This window comes from Periplaneta americana, chromosome 7 (genome assembly GCF_040183065.1).
Source record: "Periplaneta americana isolate PAMFEO1 chromosome 7, P.americana_PAMFEO1_priV1, whole genome shotgun sequence".
Lineage (NCBI taxonomy): Eukaryota > Metazoa > Arthropoda > Insecta > Blattodea > Blattidae > Periplaneta > Periplaneta americana.
In genome coordinates this window covers 45,887,793-45,912,123 of record NC_091123.1, presented here as the reverse complement: position 1 = coordinate 45,912,123, position 24,331 = coordinate 45,887,793, and the positions used below count along the sequence as shown (strand labels likewise).

At 35.3% G+C, this 24,331-nt stretch overlaps 1 protein-coding gene across 1 annotated transcript in view; it reads right to left on the bottom strand.

Annotated features, from left to right (window-relative positions):
- kek3 (kekkon 3) overlaps positions 1-24,331 on the bottom strand; it is a 630,236-nt gene that overhangs the window by 444,331 nt on the left and 161,574 nt on the right. Inside the window, exon 2 of the mRNA XM_069830664.1 lies at positions 19,590-19,726. The gene's annotated coding sequence lies outside the window, so the exon portion shown is untranslated. The remainder of the gene's footprint in view (positions 1-19,589; positions 19,727-24,331) is intronic.

Below are 24,331 nucleotides of genomic sequence, written 5' to 3'. Positions count from 1 at the left end.
CTTAATCTCTGTTCCTATCTCAAAAGAATAATCAATAAATCTATATAATTATGAAATAATAATTCTAATTGTAAAGGAACCTAAGATAAACAAGTATAGCTTATTTATCATAGGGTAAACTAGGGTCTGTAGGACAGTCGGGCATGTTGGACACTCTGTACTTTAACGTGTTACCTCGCCACTTGTGGGCACCACATTCTGCTAGAAGACAATGACGGAAGTAGCCACGAGTGGGACTACTTCCGTCATTGACTTCTAGCAGAATGTGGTGCCCACAAGTGGCGAGGTAACAAGTTAAAGTACAGAGTGTCCAACATGCCCGACTGTCCAACAGACCCTAGTTTACCCTACTGGAACTTTTCGGAGTATATGGATGTAGATATTAACAATAAAATATGGTGTGAAGTGCCGAAGATTAAGACATTTGTAGGCATATTCTTGGTAATGTCTTGCTTGCGAATATGTAATAAATGCATGGAAGTGTTTAGATATTGTGAAAGAGACAGTAACTTAGGAAGTTTTATAGTGGATCAAATTTTAATTCACTACTAAGGATGTAGCCAATGTTCAGGTGATCAAAGACGGCGAAATGAAGAGTAATTTAGATAACAAGAAATATAGAAAATAAATTACATAGGCCTACATAAAAGACTCTACTTACTCATTTACATATAGATTTGTGATGTTTGTTTTTTACAACTACAGAGTTGACACTCTACGTCCACGATGTTAAGATTTATCGTCACTTACAGGGTCGATTTCTAAAACATGGACGAAGTCATAGTTCCAAAACTAGACTTTTAAACCGCGATCGAAGTCTGAATCTTTATGCGATTTCTAAAACGAAGTCGACACGCGGCTTGAGAAGAAACTAAGATTTGTGGGTTTTATATACGGCAATACAGCTAAGAATCGACTTTTATTCCTGTAAACAGTCGATATTAGAAAGAAATGAACATCGGGATTAATATTTTTATTGAATTGCAGTAAGTCACATTCTTTTGTTCTCAGCTAAGGTATTGTTAAGTTATATTTACTAATTTACAGAATATAATTATGTGCCTTTAAAATACTAGCACTACTTAGTATTTAATAGCGAACGATTTTTATGTACCAGAATGATATTGACCAAATCAGCACAAGTCGAGCGTTTATGTTGTAGTTTATCATTTGAAGAGTCCACTGCGAGAATGATGGATGTCACTTTCTTGTCGAAAATGAACCAAGACTGTCAATGTATAGCTTAAGACATATAGAATGTACATACAGAGTTATATGGCATTAACACTGATAGTCATTGTCCAGTAATGATCGGAAAATCACAGTTAAGCTTTGAGCGCTAAACATTTCAAACTTTCAATTGCTTCTCCTGCAGAATGTATTCCAAATGACATCCATCATTCTTGTAGTGGACTCTTCATTTGTTCATAACTAGTATCAACATTAACTACCCAAACACTCGGTTCTATGGAATTGATAACCTAAATATTAACTGGATTAAAATATCAATTGAAACTAAAACGTAGTTTGATTCTGTTTTCATATATAATCAGCTAGTACTACGTAGAAAATCCCAGTAGCATGAAACTTAAAATAAGAAGACAAAATCACATTTGCTTCATATTCTTGTAGGCCCACATCAATTTCGAGAATTAAATAAAATGTCCAAAACTACTGTAAAGACTAAGAATTAAGATATATTGCCTTATAGATACAAAGGTATAATTAATATGGAATATTATTATATCTTACTTCCCTCAAGTCGACCTGGTTGGCTAGTTGGTATAGCGCTGGCCTTCTATGCCCAAGGTTGCGGGTTCGATCCCGGGCCAGGTCGATGGCATTTAAGTGTGCTTAAATGCGACAGGCTCATGTCAGTAGATTTACTGGCATGTAAAAGAACTCCTGCGGGACAAAATTCCGGCACATCCGGCGACGCTGATATAACCTCTGCAGTTGCGAGCGTCGTTAAATAAAACATAACATTTTAACTTCCCTCAAAGCAACAAGGTGGTGCCAACCTGCCACCTCTTTTATTTCACTGCAGATTATTATTTAGCATTCTTGCTAAATTTTGCGTTGATTCCTTCGAAAATCGAAATATTCGCCTGAAAATATCGTCGTTATATACAGAGACATAATTTTATTTTTACTAACATTTCTAATATTAACCTGGCTATACCTTTGGATCAACGGTTACTACTCCCTTCCACGACCGGAGTTAGATGATACTGGCGTAATATACAAACAAATCACTTTACTATGTATAGGAGGGAAGAAAAGTAATTAATCCATTTACGTAAAATAGGAAATATCGCGATTTTGAGTTTGATAATTTTCATTGGGTTTTTGTTTAATCAAAATACAGTACAGAATTAACAATGAGTGTTTTTACTCACGAACTGAGCTGTCCATGCGGACGTATTCATTATGCAGTGTATATTACACTTTCTATAACACATTAGCGTACAATATAGAGAATGAAGTTACATTGAAAAATAATCAAGTATGGATATTTAAAAACATTTTTGAAAATGGTGGCCGTTTATTTCGATACAGGCTTCAGTTCTAATGTGCATATTATCGCACTATAGACTATTGCACCTAATTCTAATTACCAGTTTCGTCCTTAGTACCAGTAACTCATGTTGAAATAATTGTGTACCTACTCTATAAAAGAGTACCTTACGTATTGCAAATTCAATCTTAACTTCTGCCCGATCCGAAATCTACTGTCCGTCCAAGTGGTTATGTCGCAGGGTCGTAGAAAGGGGGAAAATCACGTGAAAGTTAATTACTTAACGAGGCCCTTCTATTTAAGTTATTTTAAACAGTTGTATAATATTACGTAGATGTCCAATTCCTAACAGAAATTAATGTTTTCAGAAAAGGGCTAAGACAGCCCAGCCACTAGCCTTTACAAAGAGGCGAATAGAAGCGGGTGGGGGAAACCGGGATGCGACGTAGGCAAATGGACGACAGTACCTGTGCGAAAATGATTTAATATTGAAAGCTCTTTCGTCACTGGAAAACGCGAGCATATTTTTGGAACGTACTATTTACTGTGACCGTAAGACTACTATGACTGTATATGCGGCCTTGCTTCTGTGTGGAGGACGGTTGAACTTCATTAGGAGAAGGGGTGGGAGTGAAGTACATTCAAAAACTCAGGTACAATAAAAACTGAAGTAAAAATAAAATGATGTCCCTGTAGTTACAAAGGATTATTCCTGTCTCTCATCACTCTAATCTGGTGATTTAATAACGTAGAGACAAATTTTCCTTTGATAATCATCCAGCTGATCTACTACCACCATCTTGTATACATGAAGCCGTGGTTTTAAACCTGCCCCAGTCGTGGTCTCTGCTTGAGACCATGGTTCGAGCCATGGCTCAGAAAAATGAAAAAGACCTCGTTTTAGAAATCCAAACGCGATTTAAAGCCATGGCCGTGGTCTAGACCTCGTTTTAGAAATCCAAACGCGGTTTAAAGCCATGGCCGTGGTCTAGACCTCGTTTTAGAAATCCAAACGCGGTTTAAAGCCATGGCCGTGGTCTAGACCTCGTTTTAGAAATCCAAACGCGGTTTAAAGCCATGACCGTGGTCTAGACCTCGTTTTAGAAATCCAAACGCGGTTTAAAGCCATGGCCGTGGTCTAGACCTCGTTTTAGAAATCCAATCGCGGTTTAAAGCCATGGCCGTGGTCTAGACCTCGTTTTAGAAATCCAAACGCGGTTTAAAGCCATGGCCGTGGTCTAGACCTCGTTTTAGAAATCCAAACGCGGTTTAAAGCCATGGCCGTGGTCTAGACCTCGTTTTAGAAATCCAAACGCGGTTTAAAGCCATGGCAGTGGTCTAGACCTCGTTTTACAAATCCAAACGCGGTTTAAAGCCACGGCCGTGGTCTAGACCTCGTTTTAGAAATCCAATCGCGGTTTAAAGCCATGGCCGTGGTCTAGACCTCGTTTTAGAAATCCAAACGCGGTTTAAAGCCATGGCCGTGGTCTAGACCTCGTTTTAGAAATCGACCCACAGTGCACTACATTTTGCCTAAGACTAGACTAGTAGATAAACGTAAAAGTTGAGAAACTATTTTCTTCGGGTGAACCGCTACGATTATAAATAAATATGATAACATTATATTTTTCTCACATTGAAACACCACTTTCTTCTTCAGTAAATTTGGTTGATTATACAATTTGTATCTTTCACGTATCTTCTTGTATTATGGTTATTTTATTGCTATTTATTCTTGTTTCATTTGTGTTATTTTCCTGTACAATTTTATTCATCACCAAATTGCATTATAAAAATGATAACGTCCGTATTAACCGCTACGCATAGTGTTGATTAGACACGTGACCAAACGATTGGTCTTAGAGGTTCCTAGTAATCACACAAACCTGGACATGTTCATTAAATTTTAATCAACAAACGTTGATTTGAGCGCAATAATAAAGAATTTCTGATTACGAAATCGAGGAAACGAACCAGAAATTGATCACACTCCCAGCCAGAGGACCGGATATACTAATAACCATGGCAAATTAATGCATCGGAAACTAATTATGACGTCATGTGAATGGATCGGAAACTAGGCATAATGACTGAACAAATTGAAAGCCAATCAATATGGTAACTTGAAGCGTCGTATGCTACAGGAGTGGCCAATCTCTGCACCACTCTCGGCTTCATTACCATGCATTATTAACAGAGAATGTTACGGAATAATATAGCTCGGTCATATTGTGTTAAAACACTCTGTTAGTCAAACGGCTGTGTCTTTGAGTTTTCTATGTCTGAGTTTACGTTTAAAATTATAGCAATGAAATAGGGATTTCAAAGTTTTAGATATCTACGGTGTTTAGGTAAATGGGCCTAACCCTCATTTTTAAATGTGATTTCTTTTTTCTTTAACTGCATTTCTGAAGACGACTCTCACAGAAGAGCTGATATAATAGCAATAAACAGGCATCAACAAAAGGCTATTATCATAGATCCAACTATACGCATTGAGAGAGATCTAAACCAAGCTCATCAGGTTGATCAGGAAAAGAGGGCCATTTATGAACCTTGTATTCCTTGTAGTACCAAGTATAACACCCCTCTCCTCAATTGGTCAGTGACAGGTTTATTTTTTGGTGCTCGGAGTTCTTTACCAAAATTTACATATAATTTTTTAAAACAGTTATCAATATCATCTTTTGAAATTAAAAAAATCATCTCGCAAATTCTTAAAAATTCCCTGCAGATTATACCGTTTCATTTATACCACTCAGAAGGCCTTAATTAAGGATATGCTAATTTTAAATAAAATCTTTTATTTATAAGTATAATTTTATAGTCATCTTCTAAGATTTTATTTTATAATTGATAATCAATGGTGCTTAATTATTGCATTTTATTTTATAACAATATTCATATTTAATTAATTATATTCATTTACTATTCATTTCCGGATCCTCGTAGTCATCTTTAATTAAGGCCGGACGAGTTATTTCTCTCTCTCTCTCTCTCTCTCAAGTTAAAATTCAATTACAAAACGTGAAGATATGTTTTTTTGAAAATTATGTTTGTATTCCTTCATATCGGCATAAAGTAACTAATAATAATGTGTTAAATTTTAATTATAGCCGTTTCTCAAAAAAATTATTTTGTGGAGTAAGCCCTTTTACCTGGATACCTTTCATATAAAAAGAATTACGAATATATATTATTAATTTATTATCACAAAATAAAACTAAGTACTCGTCAAACTACAATAAATATTGTACAAAAAGATATGCTATTTATCTCCCATTAAGGGGTTAGGTACAACTTACAGCAGTATTTTTTTTGGAAATATTCAACATTTCTTTTCTCCATTACTGTATATTGTACAATAATGAAAATTGGTATTTGTAAAACACTGTCCTTCTGCTACAAGAAAAAAATATTTTTACGATTTAAAAAAGTTATATATATATATATATATATATATATATATATATATATATATATATATATATATATATATATATATAAATTCAAGGCGGTTCACTGTGCAGTGCTGAAGCGTTTCCCTCGTAACTCATAAAACTTGTTAACTTTATCATGTCCTCTTTCTTTTATTTTATTGCTGAAACTCATGTTTACAATATCATGCTCAACTACATTCCTTAATAAATAATATATTTTTTTTATTTTGTGTTGTAAGAAAATACTGATACTTGACCATTTGTTGAAATGAATTTATTTTTTATCAGACAATCTATCAAAGGTAGAGAAGTGAGTTTGCATCATATTGTACATGACATGCATAAATACACACAAAAAATTTCATCACAGAATGTTGGATAGTTTTTTTAGTTATGGGGGAAATACTTCATCACTGCACAGTGAACTGCCACCATTTTAATTTTGAAAAAAAAAACCTATAAATATATGTTTTTTAATCATAAAAATATTTGTTCCATATAACAGAAGGACAGTGTATAACACATATTAAATTTCATTATTGTATAAGATATAGAAATGGAGGAAAAAACGTTCTATATTTCCAAAATTTTACTGCTGTAAGCTGTACCTAACTCCTTAAGTGTAGTACCCAGACATAGCTCTAATTTTGACCCAAGATTATACAATTCTCTCGTTAATACTGTAATTATTTTCAACTAACATTAATGAAATATTTTGTGTTTAAAAAGGAAAAGTACAAATCATTTTTTTCCAAAAAATTTTACCTAAGAGAAAAATGGGCTATTAAGATTATTTCCTGAATTTTTATATTATTAATTATTAATCGTCCTTCGTTTTGTAATGTACGCTATTTTATAGTTGAATATTTTGTTATATAATTTTACATTTTGTGCAAAACAGTGCAATGGATTTCCATTATGCCTATATTATTATTATTATTATTGTTATTATTATTATTATTATTATTATTATTATTATTATTATTATTATTATTTCGTGACCAGAATATTGTACTAGATGAAAATATAAAAATTGGAGATTTATCCTTCGAAGAGGTGGAAAATTTCAAATATCTTGAAGCAACAGTAACAAATATAAATGACAATCGGAAGGAAATTAAACGCAGAATAAATATGGGAATTGCAGGTTATTATTCGGTTGAGAAGCTTTTGTCATCTAGTCTGCTGTCAAAAAATCTTAATGTTAGAATTTATAAAACAGTTAGATTACTGGTTGTTCTGTACGGTTGTGAAACTTGGACTCTCACTTTGAGAGAGGAACAGAGATTAAGGGTGTTTGAGAATAAGGTTCTTAGGAAAATATTTGGGGCTAAGACAGTTACACAACACAGAACTGCTCGCATTGTATTCTTCACCTGACATAATTAGAAACATTAAATCCAGACGTTTGAGATGGTCAGGGCATGTAGCACGTATGGGCGAATCCAGAAATGCACATGGAGTCTTAGTTGGGATACCGGAGGAAAAAGATCTTTGGGGAGGCCGAGACGTAGATGGGAAGATAATATAAAAATGGATTTGAGGGAGGTGGGATATGATGATAGAGACTAGATTAATCTTGCTCGGGATAGGGACAGATGGCGGGCTTATGTGAGGGCGGCAATGAACCTCCGGGTTCCTCAAAAGCCATTTGTAAGTAAGTAGGTAAGTATTGTTATTATTTACTGACTGACGAATGAGAATATGCAGTTATAAATTATAGGCAAACAAAATCCTTTTCGATAACATCTGTATTATAGTGTAAGGAAGTACGAACTATAACGAAAATGAAGAAAGTATGTGTAGTACACTCAGCTACTAATAATAAGATAACCCTATGAAGTTGAGAAATGTGTACAAAGACAAGCCTTTCTAGATACTAATGAATACGGTATCAAAATTTCAACAAGTAAAACTGAAGTGGTGGAATAAAACTGTAATTGCTAAAATCATCATATGTGGGAAAAACCATCGAACAGAAAAATGACTTCAATTATCTGTAGTAATTTCACGAGTGATGTTTTATCTTATTGACAATTTAACGAACCCGAAGAGTAAGTAAAATTACACTAATAAGATAAAACCACAAGGGCAATTTAATAAGATTATTCAACGAATAAAATTAAATAATTTTCAAAATCAAATTACTTACGTAAATTATAATAATTATTATAAAACAACAATAAGACATTATTATGTTTCGTTGTAATGAAGTTCAAAAACAAACTACTATCTATCACGGCATACTAAATACTATTGCCTAATACTCTAAGCGGAAATACGCAACGAATCTTAGTATAATCAGTCGGTGTGTGTGTGTGTGTGTGTGTGTGTGCCTAGCTTCAGGGTAAACGCAATAGTTCTTGTAAGATCGTAAAGCTGGGTCGTTGAGCCCTCTCCCGAAATTCCATTTCAGTACATTACAATAAGGAAGTGTACCATTTATAAAGAATATAGCATACTTGGGCATCGTGCCTCACTTGAGAATTAGTGCCTCATTGACCTTCAAAGAAGCTTATCGCTCTGAGTGACATCATCTTCACAGTCCCCGGTCCTCCCTCACGTAGCTCCTAGGCGTGGGAGGTTCTATATCAGTTTCATAAGCAATAGCAGTGGTGGCATAATGGCATTATCAAAGCAGTGTGTACGCGTTAGAAAACGATTATTTCATGAGAAATGGAAGGAAGAGTTTTTTTGCTGTTTAGAAGGGGAGAACTTAGGATGTATGTTATGATCGAAAATCCTATTAGGCATTAATAAATTTAATATACAACGACATTACTCCTTATGTCATAAAGAACATGCTGAATTACAAGGTAAGACAAATTAAATGTTATTTTTCGTACTATTCCGAAGAAAATTTACGATCTTAACATTTGCATAGTATACTTAATACGACATTATACCTTAAACACGCTGCATTAAAAGGTACGAGGAATTAAATGTTGTTTGTACGTATTATTACCAAAAGGAATTTATAAAAAAAATATCAAATGTGCGTAGAAAACGAAATATGATTTTCTGAAATTATTTTAGGTCGAGAACATGCAACTCTATTAAGTAATCTTGATAAACGCCAGAATATTCAAGAAAATAAACGTGTCTACGTAATGGAATATTATTGGCTAGTTACGCAATTTCTCGCCTGAGATTTAAATCAATTCAGCGACGGAGAAACAGTAAAGAGGTTTATGATTAAAGCTGCCGAATTAATTTGCCAAATTGAATAAAAGTTTTCGAGTTTCTCACGTTACCCAAGCGCTTTCCTAATAATTCGCCACTGACCGCCTTAGCGATTACGATAAGGTGACGCAGGTCACAGCAGTTTATATTTCCCATTCTACTCTGCAGTCTCCTGTCCTAGTAAACACACTATTTCAAATCGAGTGCCTCACGTAACCGAAAATTGTGCCCATGTATGGAGTATAGCCTCCCGTGTCCTGAAATATAGTATACTATACTTCATACATGCACGTAATTCCAAATTTGACACAAGGTGGAATCGTCATCGATCTCTTATTTTCTGTGCTTGTCAAACTCCTGGCATCTCTAAGACTTACAGGAAGCACAAGAAGATCGATTCAATCACTGCAACACATGTTCGAACCATTTCTAAATGAAAGTGGCAACCAGCAACTCAGCGCCAAGACACCGTTAGAAATTCTTTCGAAGTACACAGTAAACGTTATATTTTAAGGGTAAAAATTTATGATATAAGATGTGCAGAAACCCCAAGTATAATATAATATACCTGCATTTGTGCCCTAAATGTAATCTGCAGAATTTTTCAGCATTTTCCCATTTCAATGGCTTTTTCTCTTAAATATAGAATTATACTGAACTTTAAAAATAAAACAGAAAGTGTCAGGGCTCAGGAGGATAGAAGAAAACAATTTTGAAATGACTTAACTGAAATAAATTGAGACAGAATAGGGGAGTAGTGGGTACAGTGAGACACAAAATATTAAGACATATGTATGCAAGTGATAATTCAAGTATTTTTAAAATCAAGTGCAATAGAAATAGACATTAAAACATGGAGTACAATAATACATAAACAAAAATGTTAATGGATAAAGGACATAATATACAATACGTGTTTGTAAAAAAAAATGCAAATATCTCACTGATCCCATTCAGGAGGGTACAGTGAGACACCACAGTGTCTATTAACGGACATTGAAATTATTTACATTTATTTCAAAAGAAAGGAAAGCTTGCTGTCTCTTTATCTTGCCATGTTCTGTAGGCTTATTTAGAATCATTTTGATGTCTGACTTCGAAACCATTGAAACATCTGGAACATTTGGAAAAGTGAATTTTCCATGACATTTCAAACTTTTGCGAAAAAATGAAATAAATTTTTGGCGACAACAAAGCTTATAATTATAAGAATTTAATGTAATTCTTTATTATTTTTTAACACTTTCTTAAATTTTGTGAATATTTTTTTTTTATTTATGAAACCATTAAAACGTAATGTATCCATTATTGTAAGCTATAGTTCCTAAATTGGTTACTAGTATGTTCATTTTAATGTTAGTTACTGGTAAATTTAATATAATTACAGTTTGGTTTTGCAAATCATTGGTACATGGGAACAGTGAGACCTCTCAGTGCACCCTTCAATGGCATGTCTCACTGTTCCTTTTACGCATAGTTCGTTTAAAAATGGCGCTATCACTTCAAAATTACAACAAGAAAGACGAAACTTTGCCAAACATAACCTCAAATACCATAGTATTAGGTAACAAAACATTCATATTTCTATTTCTTTTGTATATCCAAAATAACCTTCATTAAACGCAAACCAAAATTTTACTTCTAGAGTGAAAAATTACGAATTATTTTTTCATCACTCACCTTTAAAATTGGAATCAAATCGAGTATGAAAATACTGTTACTTTACTCATGCAACATATAACTCCACTATTACCAACATCTCAACACATCAAAATTTACCATCTAATAAAAAAATGTCTCACTGTTCTCCCTGTCTTACTGTACCCATTTCTCCCCTACATAGCAGTGCATAGCGGGTCGAGACGCAGTCTCTTGCATGTAAAAATGCTTAGGGCCATATTAAGAAACGTCACTTACTCCTTTTTCACTTTCACTTTCACTTTTATCCGACTTTAGTAGGGTAGGTGCAAAACGTATAATAAAACTATTAGGCCTCCCCCGTTTAGCTCGACAGTAAAACAGCACTGAGTTCATTTCGAATCTAATCTCAATTGGGATACACAATATTAAAATTGCATGCAAGAAGGCATTCTCTACTCTCCATTCACTAAAAAGATTGTATCATTATTCATTTAAATCAGGGGTTCTCAACCTTTGAAGATTGTGAGCATCGCTCACGTGTAATACTAAGCGAGCGAGCAGGATGAAATATAATAGGTTTAATAGACCTACATAAATACAAAAATTAAAGTAAAATATGTAAGTAATTAAATAATAGTACATTATGCAACGAGCCTATAATGGTAGTAATTAAGACGCGAGTATGTTTATGAAACGAGCGCAAGCGAGTTTCATAATTTTCATACGAGCGTCTTAATTACCATTATAGTCAAGTTTCATACGACTTTTTATGCTCCACCATATTTCTAACTTGAAATTATTCATAAGTATTCATGTTATTCTTATCTGACCTTGTGCAATACCTCGTAAATTGTGAGATGTGCGCAGAAGCGAAAGTATTGATTTCTTTCCGAGAAACAAATGTCGACATTGACCTTGATATAATCTAGAGAGTAAAATAAAGATTAATCTTGATATAACCTTGAAATTGAATCAGACATTGAAAAACGAGATGACAAATTGAATTTATTTGACTATTATTTACAATTAACGGTAATCATTATAGTAGCAGAACTGACTTTATTTCAAATATAGGTGATTTATTGATTTATTATTGTCTTTCGATTGCATATCCGAGAATAATCGATACTTGCGCTTTCATATTGCTACAATGGTATTTTCTGATTAGTGGAACACCTGAACTTTAATGAATGGATGTACTTTAATGAGGTCCATTAAAGGGCTGCTACCAGGTGTATAATTACTACATTTCGACATGGTCGAGCAAAAATATATTTTAAAACATTCAAAAGAGTTATGATTTACTTGAACTTCAATATTACTCAAAATTTCAGTGATACCCAAGACGTCGCTTGTAGCTACATGTAATCAGTCCTGCGGATGTGAATTAGTTAATCGTGGCCGTGCTTTCTTTTTGAGATATATGGATTTCTCCTTTTAGAAGAAATGTTTCAACGCTAAGAAACACTGAATATCAACTGAAGCTCTGTACGAGCAGCGATATAATTTTCTTGAATGATCTTGGTTTTTCTGATTAAGTCCACACGGAATTGAAAGAGGTTGTACATCATGAAATACAAGAAGACCTATCAGGTCTGTAACATATTATAATGGATGGATAGGAACACTGTTTGTTCCGAACCGTACAACAAAGTTTTAATTTGAAAAAGAGTTTAGGGGCGTTCGTGCTCACGAGCACTTTTTTACTCGCATGACGTGAGCACCAAATGTCGTCATTAAAGCAGCACTATGGTGCTCGCGAGCACCAGATTGAGAACGTAAACATGCATTTTTATTAAATTCAAACTCCACGACCTGGGACAGTTGTCTTATAAGTTCATTTCCTTTTTACCTACATTTGACTTTGTCAAGGAAAGATGAATATTACAGGTAGCGCCAGCGTTTTTGGCGTGTGTCTTAGAGTATAGTGCCCAGTTTGTGAACATGTTGCTAGTGAAGCTGAGAATGGTACCACTTCCTATACACGTCACATCACCCATTTGCCAAACACAGTAGTCACACTGACTACGCTAAAGGTAGGACACTAGCACCGGTCAGCGCGTCTGGCCGCGAAACCAGGTGGCCCGGGTTCGAATCCCGGTCGGGGCAAGTTACCTGTTTGAGGTTTTTTCCGGGGTTTTCCCTCAACCGAATACAAGCAAACGCTGGGTAACTTTCGGTGTTGGACCCCGGACTCATTTCACCGGCATTATCACCTTCATTTCATTCAGACGCTAAATAACCGGAGATGTTGATACAGCGTCGTAAAATAACCCAATAAAATAAAATAATAAAAACTACGCTAAAGGTAGGACACTAGCACTTAACGTTCCCATTACTTATTTCACACGCCAAAAACGATGACGCGGACTGTATCTCTGGATATGGATCCGGAACTTAATTTTATATGACCTAACTTCTCAGTTGAGGAAATCAAGATTAAAATTAACATTCTTGAATACGAGTCTTAATCTGTAAACTAACACTTAAAATAAGCGAGGTTCTTTTACTACAGAGATATCATAAGCCTGAGATACAACTAAATACAAATTAGCCTCTTCGAATACCCAGCTAAAATTACACAGATCATGAATTTCGCGATGCCATAAAACGAGGCGTTATTACTAATTATTGACGTTTGTGTGTTTAGAGAAGCCAGTGCAATCAAAATCAATGCTGTATCGAGATTCTGCACAAGTAATAAATATGCAAATTACCAGAAACGTCGACGCATACACAAGTTTGCGCAACCCTGATATATTAATTTCAGCGCATAGGAAACAGAATTTCGCAGCAAATGAGCGGATTGGAAGCCGGTTAGCGTGGTGGAATAAATGAATGCCTCTAGTGACGCACCGGAACTGAATCAAGACGAACGTAACGGAAACAATGAAGCAACACATGAACGCACCTGGAAGCTGGCATTAGTCAAGGCCAATTGAACGCATTAAGATACGGAACAGAAATATCGTTGTTATACTCCTTCCTTCCCTTACCTTTCAACCTTGTAAGGGGGATTCTTCAACCGTACCAAAATGGGGTAGCTATAACTCCACAAGCAAGCGCTGATATATCATTTACACTGCTACATTTTGGGAAACAAACCGTGTAAAAATGCATAATGAATTATTATAAAATAATACTATAAATATTCTAATACTATAGGCTAAAATAAATACATGTATTGTGAGTCCCTATCACCACGGCATGGCGCGTCCTCAGGTTGCGGATCGAGGAGACGGCCTCGAGATATGGAGAGTAGCTGTGACTATATTGAATAAGCAGTCGCGGATAGCCGATGAGGGGTGGTCTTCCAGCTTGGGGGTTGGGCGAAGGGGTAACAACCCATCACCGTAAAAAACAGCTTGTTACGAAACCTCAAAATAAGATATTTTCATTTTGAAAAGGTATAGACCGATAAGCAATTAAATTAGATGAATATAGGTTAAATAGGGTCCGTCTTCTTGCTTATCAGGTAATGTGTAGTCTTAATTATCAACTATGTCACATTTATTGAATGGATTAACATTTTCGGAAATTATTTGCCATCATCAGATCAACATAAGTGTCTAATTATACATACTGAATACTGGTTACGAAAATTAAGTAGAATAAAGTAATATTCGGACAAGCAACATGGTTCCTAATAGACAGAATAGATGTTACATTATAATGAGTCGTGTATTGACTCAACTGTTTACATAATGTTCATATTAGGCACATAAAATTATAACTTTCAATAATTATATTATTAAATTTTCACTATAAACAATACTTCTACGTGAAAATTTAATAATATAATTATTGCAAGTTATAATTTTATCTGTCTCTAATATGAACATTATGTAAACAGTTGAGTCGGTGCACAACTAATTATAATGTAACATCTATTCTGTCTACTAGGAACCATGTTGCTTGTCCGAATATTACTTCATTCTACTTAATTTTCGTAACCAGTATTCAGTATGTATAATTAGACACTTATGTTGATCTGATGATGGCAAATAATTGCCGAAAACGTTAATCCATTCAATAAATGTGACATAGTTAATAATTAAGACTACACATTTAACCTATATTTATCAAAATAAGATGCATATAGAGTGGTAGTTGGGAGGCGGAGGGAAAAAGATCTTTGGGGAGGCCGAGACGTAGACGGGAGAAAAATATTAAAATGGATTTGAGGGAGGTTGGATATGATGATAGAGACTGAATTAATCTTGGTCAGGATAGGGATCAATGGCGGGCTTATGTGAGGGCGGCAATGAACCTCCGGATTCAGTAAGTAAGTAAGTAAAGCTAAATAAATAAATTGGTTAGCAGTGTTACGATACCACCACAAAGTCTTCCAAAATCAATCGGTAATCAAACAAGATTCTATTCCGTTCACTCATTATTTGTGGATGTTTGTCCCTTAGGCTTATTGTTAATTCCGACGCTAGGAATCTACTACATTTTCTCCTGTCTTCAGTTATTGAAGTTTAGCTTCTTTAGGCAAGGTACGAAAAGAAAGTCGGAGATAAAATGGAATAGCAGTAAAGTAAGACAAAAAGAGAGGAAGTCACAATGAGATAAAATGGAATATCTGGAAACGAAGATAAAGATGAAGAATGCAAACTGAGATAAAATAGGAGCATAAGCAAAAATACTCATCTTTTAGACAATTATATCTTTGTCCCCTTTGCTGTGGAGACCTTCGGTCCTTGGAGTCATGACGCTAAAGTTTTGGTATCTCAAATCGGCCAAATTTTGATCTCCATTACTGGTGATCGTCGTTGCATTATTTATTTGCGTCAACGCATAAGTATTGCTATTCGACGCGGAAATTCAATGAGCGTTTTGGATACTCTTCCTGAATCCAGCCCTTTGGACGAACTCTTTCTCCTGTAAAATTTATTATTGTGTGTGTAAATATGAAAAAAAAAGCAAAGAAAGATAAAGAAAAAGGCAAACGGAGAAAAAATTGAATACAGACAAACGAAAATAAATAGAGAGGAAGGCAACCGGAGATAAAGCGGAATAAGGACAAATGAATACAAAACGGACAAGCAATAAAAGACAAAAGTGAAGTACTGCACGTCAAAAATACATCAACAGGAGACAGAAAGGTAATGAAAGAATATAAAATGAAATCAGAGGGGAACAACAGAAAGGTATACAATAGATAATGAGATAAAAATAAAGGCAAAGAAAGGAGAAAGTAAATAAATTGATAGAGAGATGAATAGTAACAAAAACCTGGAAGAGAAAAAAAGAAAGAAATCATACATGAAGTGAAAAGTAGGTCTACCTGATAAATTAGATTAAACATTAGGTCTAGATTTTGAATCTTACAACACTCTTTCAAAACCATTTTTAGAGTTAATAACGTAGGAATTACATGAAACAAAGTTCTATTTTTTAATAGGAAACTTAAGGCGAAGTATAATGTGAAAATATACGTGCAAGTAACTCTTCTTACACCATTAACCTACTTTATTACTAGATATTTCTCTAAAAAGAGACAAAAAGCACTGTGTAACAACTGGGTATTCATTACAAATTCATATCACGTTTTGTTAAAATGCACAGAACTCCACAACGATTCGACTGTATTAAAAGCAGGCGAGAGATCAAATTCCCGACGTGATGTTTTAATACTCACACTCTAAAATAAAAAAGCACAACGGAAAATTGCACTTACTTTCTCTATTTTATTCATACCAGATTCTTCAAACGTTTCCCATCTGGGTTCTACTGTAATAATTGTACTTGTATTTATTTTTGTGTGTATTCAAATCAAGTATGCCGCGTACGCGGTAGTCTATTATTTCGTAGAATGAGGCTACTGCGAATTTATGGTATTTCGTGCACATCGTTTTCAAAATTCTCTCTCCGCAGTCAATGTGCATTTATCCACAAGTCCTGGAGGATTATAGCGTACGTACTGTTGTTTGGTTTCTGCATTTATTAAGGGAACTTAAAATCTCAGGCCAATATTCAGATGAATCAATGTAGAAGTTGCAAGAGTGTAAAATATATTGACTCCCACCCCTTCTACTAATGAAGTTCCAACTGTCCTCTACACAGAACCAAGGCCGCATATAGTAAACAGTACCGAGTTAGTGAGTATAGTACGTTCCAGAAATATGTTCGCGTTTTCCAGTGACGAAAGAGCTTTCAATATTGAATCATATTTTCGCACAGGTACTGTCATCCGTTTGCCTACGTCGCATCCCGATTTCCCCCACCTGCTTCTGCTCGCCCCTCTGTAAAGGATAGTGGCTAGGCTGTCTTAACTCTTTTCTGAAAACATTAATTTCTGTTAGGAATTGGACGTCTACGTAATATTACACAACTGTTTAAAATAACTTAAATAAAAGGGCCTCGTTAAGTAATTAACTGTCACGTGATTGCCCCCCTTCTACGATCCTGCGATATAAGCACTTGGACGGAAAGTAGATAGCATGTCTGAGTAATTTTATGTTTTGGAATTGGGCGGAAGTGAAGACTGAATATAAAGTACGTAAGCTACTCTTTTATAGAGTAGGTACAGAATTATTTCAACATGAGTTACTATACGAAGGATGAAACTGGTAATTGGAATTAGATGCAATAGTCTATAGAGCGATAATATGCACAAAAGAACTGAAGCCTGTATCGAAATGAACGGCCACCATTTTCAAAAATGTATTTAAATATACATATTATGATTATTTTTGAATTTAACTTGATTCTCTATATTGTACGCTAATGTACTATAGACAGTATAATATACACTACATAATGAATACGTTCGCATGGATAACTCAGTTCGTGAGTAAAAACACTTATTGTTAATACTGTATTGTATTTTGATGAAACAAAGACCTCATGAAAATTATGGAACTCAAAATCGCGATATTTCCTAGATTACGTAAATGGATGAACTACTTTTCTTCCCTCCTATACCTAGTAAAGTAATTTGTTTGTATTTTATGCCAATATCATCGAACTCCAGTCGTAGAAGGGGGTAGCAAACGGTGTTTCCGGTTCTTAACCGTTACTCCAAAGGTAAAGCCAGATTTATATTAGAAATGTTAATAAAGATAAAATGATGTCCCTGTATAGATTGCAAACCTGCTAACTAACAAAAAGTTAAATTTACAGAGGAAACAAAAAACTAAGTATAAATTAACCCCGAAACTTCCGGACCAAATCCAAAGTACAGGTGGTAATCACAGGATATTTTGGAAATCTCTGAATTAGTCGCTCCTTAAAAGTCATGTCACGTATGGTATCGATATTTCCTGAAATGGTCACAGAAACGATGTTCATCTTTGAGCTCCATTTTTCGTCTCTTAAATTCAACAACTCAATTTTTATGGTGACGTATGAAGGACAATGATCGCTAATTTTATCCAACATAGACGCATAAATTTCTTTCCCGCACAATCCTTTCGAAAATAGATGCTTTTCCATTTACTGATGCTCAATTTCATTGAAATTGGCATTTTTATCCGACATATCTTTAAAATTCAACAATACAGAACAGGATAAACATTTTAACATTGAACAAAGTAACTGTTTATCAAACAGTACAATCGCTTTCGCTTTTATTTATAACGAAGCGCTAAACTGGAGAATTAGCACGGTTGCTTTGAACCGTGCCGTTACGTTTACCACCAAATTTAACTAAATACACAATGCCGCCAACATAAGAACATGATTTTGGTGTGTGGCGTCGTTAGAAGGAGAAATCTGTTTTTTTTTCTCTCTCTCTCTCTCTCTACCTCCTTCGTCCTGAACATTACTGAGAGAGAGAGCACCACTCTTAGCGACAAGGTGTATTTTCGCAAATATTGCGAGTAGATTATGTGGCTTAGATGAGAGGCTCGGGACAAAGAGTTTTGCTGTAGCGCATGCGCGGACATCTCATGTAGTGGGAGCGTGATCCTTACTTGAATTTTATTTTCGCGTGTACATTGCAGATCAAATGAAGAAGTTCCCTTCTTGTTCCGGTTACACACCTTGCATGTACGAAGGTTAGGTTTGGTTAGTTTAGGTTTTTATTAACCAAGTCCGCGCATGAGCAGACAGGCAAGAATTGTACTTTTCTGTCATTTATTTCTGGAAACGTTTCACTATGTCTTGTGAAGTGTTCATTTTATCTCGAACTAAGATATCTGTCGCATTTTTTTTTTTCATCACGATCGAATTGGTTTATCTCTTTGGTATCAATGTTTCTAGTTGGTCATGGCCTTTATGACAGTTTTTGTTTCGTAATATTGATAAACAATAATATAATGAAAGCGGTGAATTATTTCATGGCCCCTAAAATTTCTTTTTCGTAAAAGGCTGGGTATTTTTGCCTAGGCCCAAATAAAACCGCAACGCGGTCATAATTACGTACTTAACGCTTTGGCGAACATTAACCGGAAATTCACTTTTTGTCATTTGAATGATATTTCGTGTAACACATCCTTTTTCCTCTTCATTTCATTGTGATAACCTACTTTAAAATCTTACTAAATCTGCATTTTTGTTTTAATACATTCAAAACATCGCCGCTGAACTACATACAGTAAACCTTGCACTTGACTAAGGAAGTGATTTATTTAAGAATATAGTCGCGAAAAGAGATATATCATAAATCTTTTTTTCCTCGAAATTTTTCTGCATTTTAAAAATTTAAATTCTTAGCAAACATGGGAGACGGGTAACTGTGATCACAAATTGCTATATTTAACCATCCTTCTTAATATGTTACATCATTCCCTCTTTGCATTCTTTGAAGAAAATTGAATCGTAATTACATTTTAATAATAATAATAATAAAAAGCACTTACCTTTGACGTAGAGAACTTCTCTGCAATGCTGCCTCATGCGGTTCGATTGTTGTACCATTGAGGAGATCTCTTACTCCATGAAGCAAACAAAGTGACTCGGGGGCTGAAGATACGGCCATTCCATCTGCGCGAGACACCTGTGCACAGAGAAATAGCAATATGTGTACTCTACCAGTGACATCTAGTCCTGGTCTGTTAAGGGAACTGCTATTCAACAAACGAACACACTAAATAAATCTTCGAAGTAGAAATGTTCTAGTTAAAAGAAACACGATACAAAATTAAACGAGGTACGAAAAAAACAGCAAATTCAACTTCAAATTTCTACACTTCACTTATTTTCACACAAAGAACTACACGGTTTCTTCGTTTTTCAGCATTAACTGGAGTGATCCTTACGATGAAAAAATATCACTGCAACGCATATTAGCCTACAGTCACATATCTGCGTCTTTTGGTAATATGAAGTCATAAACATTGCAATATTCCACACAATAATATGGGGCGAGTAATGAGTCCATTAGACAGCTACCAGGAGTTCAATAGTTGTAACTTCCAATATCAGAGTAAATTGTTTAACCTCACAATTTAATGTACATATAATATACTGTAATATATTAATACAATATGAATAACGGAATTAATACAGCGTAGCAAATATGACAAAATATATTAGCGCATCCAGAATGAAATAATAATGTTAACATTTAGTGAAATGTTCACGTAATTAACAATAACGACGAATAAAATGTAACAATTTCCAACAAATTAGAATACTGACAGCGAACGGATGAGACTGTAAATTTTGAGTTTAACATAAAGGCTGACTGAATATGAAATAAGGCTGAGGATTCATTTACAGGTTCGCAGTTGATCTCTATGGACGATCGCTTCACCCGGCGGATTCTCAGGCCAAAGTTTCTGATAAAGTCTTTATGAAGAATCGTAGATAGGCTAAGTCAGGCAGACGAACAAAAGGCAAATGCAATGGAGGTGAAAATAAAGTAGCTACATAACTCTAAAGAGGAAAGTGTAATCACTACAAGATTGGTGATTTATTAGTGTCTGTGATATTTTATCAAGATTCAGGTACGACACCTAAATACGATGAAAGAGTAATGGAACGGAGAAAAATTCTCTCCGGCACCGGGATTTGAACTCGGGTTTTCAGCTCTACGTGCTGATGCTTTATCCACTAAGCCACACCGGATACCCATCCCAGTGTCGGACAGAATCATCTCAGTTTAAGTTCCAAATCTTGGGTTCCCTCTAGTGGCCGCCCTCTACACTACGTCATAGATGTCTATGAATGTAGGACTGAAGTCCACACATGTGCTGAGGTACACTCGTTATGAGTGACTAGTTGGCCGGGATCCGACGGAATGAGCGTATTCCGAATCTCACCGGTGAGCAATCCGATGGCATCACGGTGTTCCGAATTCCACCGATGACGTCATTGATGCTCCACCGGTGTCGCACCGGTACCATCAACTTGCAGAGGTGGTGGCAGTCTCCATCAGCCGCCGTCATGAATCTGATTGGTTCTTGTATAGGGCGGGAATTAGCAGACGAATGACATCGTGCACTGTTGTGTCATGGCGGTGTGTTCTGCTTTAGTTCTCCTGTATTGTTTGTAATGAGCACAACGTAAAAACAATATGTTAATGGCTTATGAGCGAACATGTCAACGGACCAGTTATTACTACCGGTTCAAGAAATAAGTTGTTTATGCTCTCTTTTCTTTGAACGAGATGGGAGTACGAAAATTTCGCAAAATTTTGCTAGCGTAGCACAGACAACTTGTACAGTCGCCATGACAGCCATCGATCCTTCCAGCAGTTTTGTTCCTTATTTCGCTGCAACGTGACGTCATTGATGCCACCGGACCGGTGAGATTCGGAATACGCTGAATAAGTGCCGTCTTAAATCACGAAGTGATTTTACGCATATCATATATATTTTAATATACCGAAGTACATATGATATTTCCATGCATATATTCTACGTCATCATACGATGAAAGAGTAATGGAAAGGAGAAAAATTCTCTCCGACACCGGGATGGGTATCCGGTGTGGCTTAGTGGATAAAGCATCAGCACGTAGAGCTGAAAAACCGGGTTCAAATCCCGGTACCGGAGATAATTTTTCTCCGTTCCATTACTCTTTCATCGTATGACGACGCAGAATATTTGCATGGAAATATCATATGTACTTCGGTATATTAAAATATATATGACACCTAAAGGTAATCTACAATAATTAATATGTTGTTGTGAAAAAGAAAATCTACACACATAATTTATGTTTAAGTATAATTAAAAATAACGTCGAGTCAAAAATGTAAACAGTTCTGAATCTACTCACAATAATATAATATCATTGATTAAAATTGGTCTTATTCCAAGAAATAAGTAACAAGAACAAAATGTTTATGCCGAGTGATCTAAAGGTATTTGTGAAAGGATAGGTAATGAAAAATAATATGATTTAGATAAAAAATGTAAATAAAGAAATGCATTAGTTGCAGTAGCTTCCAAAATAATTACAATTAAAATATTCTAACACACGATGTAAATTTTTATCCTGTATAGCAGCATTTTTTACCTGTTCATACGTCATGACTCTGGAGGGAGTTATGTTTGTAAACAAACACCTCTCTGTGATTGTCAGATCTGTAACAGACAGTTAGGTCACTAACCTTAAGAATGCCAATAGCTCTTCTGAATAGTGAATAAATCAGAATTTAATAATAATAATATTATTAAACTTGCACTCTAGGTAATGAAGAATTCATGATGCAAAATATCAGAGACGTCACAGAAGCATACGAAAAGACATCAACCGTACGAACAATTGCCATTACCTGGTACAGAATCGATTGTAGGTCCTGTTATTGAGCATGTTTAAATGGTATTATATAGAAGACCATGGTCATGGGAAGAAAAATAAAGAAGGTAAACTTGCGAATTCTAAATGAGACAGTTGAGCAAGTCCACAGCTTCAAATACTTGGGGTGTACTATAAGCAGTAACATGAGCTGATGTCAAGAAGTCAAAAGAAGAATAGCAATGGCAAAGGAAGCTTATAATAGAAAAAGGAGCATCATCTGCGGATTTCTGGAAAAAGAACTAAGGAAGATACTAATGAAGTGCTTTGCATGGAGTGTGGTATTGTATGGGACAGAAACGTGAACATTACAACGAAGCGAATAGAAGGATTTGAAATGTGAATTTGGAGAACAATGGAACGTCTTAAGAGAACAGACAGAATAAGAAATGAAGCTGTACTGGAAAGAATGGGTGAAGAAAGAATAATGCTGAAACTGGTCAGGAAGAGGAAAAGGAATTGGTTGTGTCAGTGGTTGAGAAGATACTGCGTAGTGAAGGATGCACTGGAAGGAATGGTGAACGGGAGAAGAGTTCGGGCCAGAAGAAGATATCAGATGATAAATGACATTAAGATATGTGGATCATATGAGGAGACGAAGAGGAAGACAAAAAAATAGGAAAGATTGGAGAAACGTGGATTTGCAGTGAAAGATCTGTCCTTGGGCAGAACATTAAATGAAAGAATATGTCCGATTTCTTTTTGTACGGAAAAAACTTGGAACAACAAAGGTAAATGTTGATATTACAATATTGCTGGTAGGAACGGGTATTTTTATTGAGTTACTTTGCGATGTTTTATCAACTGCTGCGGTTATCTAGCGTCTGAATGAGATGAAAGTGATAATGCCAGAGAAATGGGTCCAGGGTCCAGCGCCGAAAGTTACTCAGCAGTTGCTCTTAATGGATCGAGGGAAAACCTCAGCCAGGTAACTTTTTCAGCCAGGATATGAATCCGGGCCTGCTCGTTTCAAGGTCAGTCATGCTAACCGTTACTCCATAGAGGTAGACAACAGGTATTTTATAAATAACAGTTACAAAGTGCTAGTAGTTAATTAACGATATATTAATGTTGTGATGTTATTAAAATTTCAATTAAGTAATAGCCTAGATCATATATGTAACAGATAACTCATCGCTATGTTAAAATCGGCAGCACTTTGAAGAGAACAACCGCCAGGATCGCCACCCGTCCGCCGTAAACGAACACGAGATGGCAGTACAGTCGCTAATGCAATTCAAATGGGAATTATGACGTGACTCCTTATGTAACAACTAAATGGCAGCGTAGTAAACCTGACAAAAGTTGTTAACGTCAAAGCCTATAAGGCCGACCTATCTGGGTATATATGATCTAGGGTAATAGCAACCCTATGTAATAGAAAATCGCATTATGGGTATAATATCACTATGTTTCAAATTACAACAAAATAAGGTTGTATCTCTGAAACGATGTCACATTAAAAAAGAAGTTACTTATATTTTCTGTTTCAAATAGCCATATCTTACACCGACTAACATTTGCAAAAACCTTTTGAATGACTCTGTATATTTTACTTCTCTTTTAGAAATATGGAGACTGTCCTGAGATTATAAAATGATAGAAATGTTTGGTAAAATGGTAACGATAGAGATTGCAGATATATTGGAAGAATTCCAGTTCCACAACAGTTTCATTCACTACAAAACTAGACGACAATAATATATATGAAACCTTAAACTCGGATTTTCTTGACGACCAACCTCAGATATCTGTGATAAGGCCAGACCTGAGGAATTATTTGGTGAACAGAGATGACATCGGGGCAAGCTTTAGCAGCTCATTTGTACTTATCCTTCATAAATTCAAGTTTTTG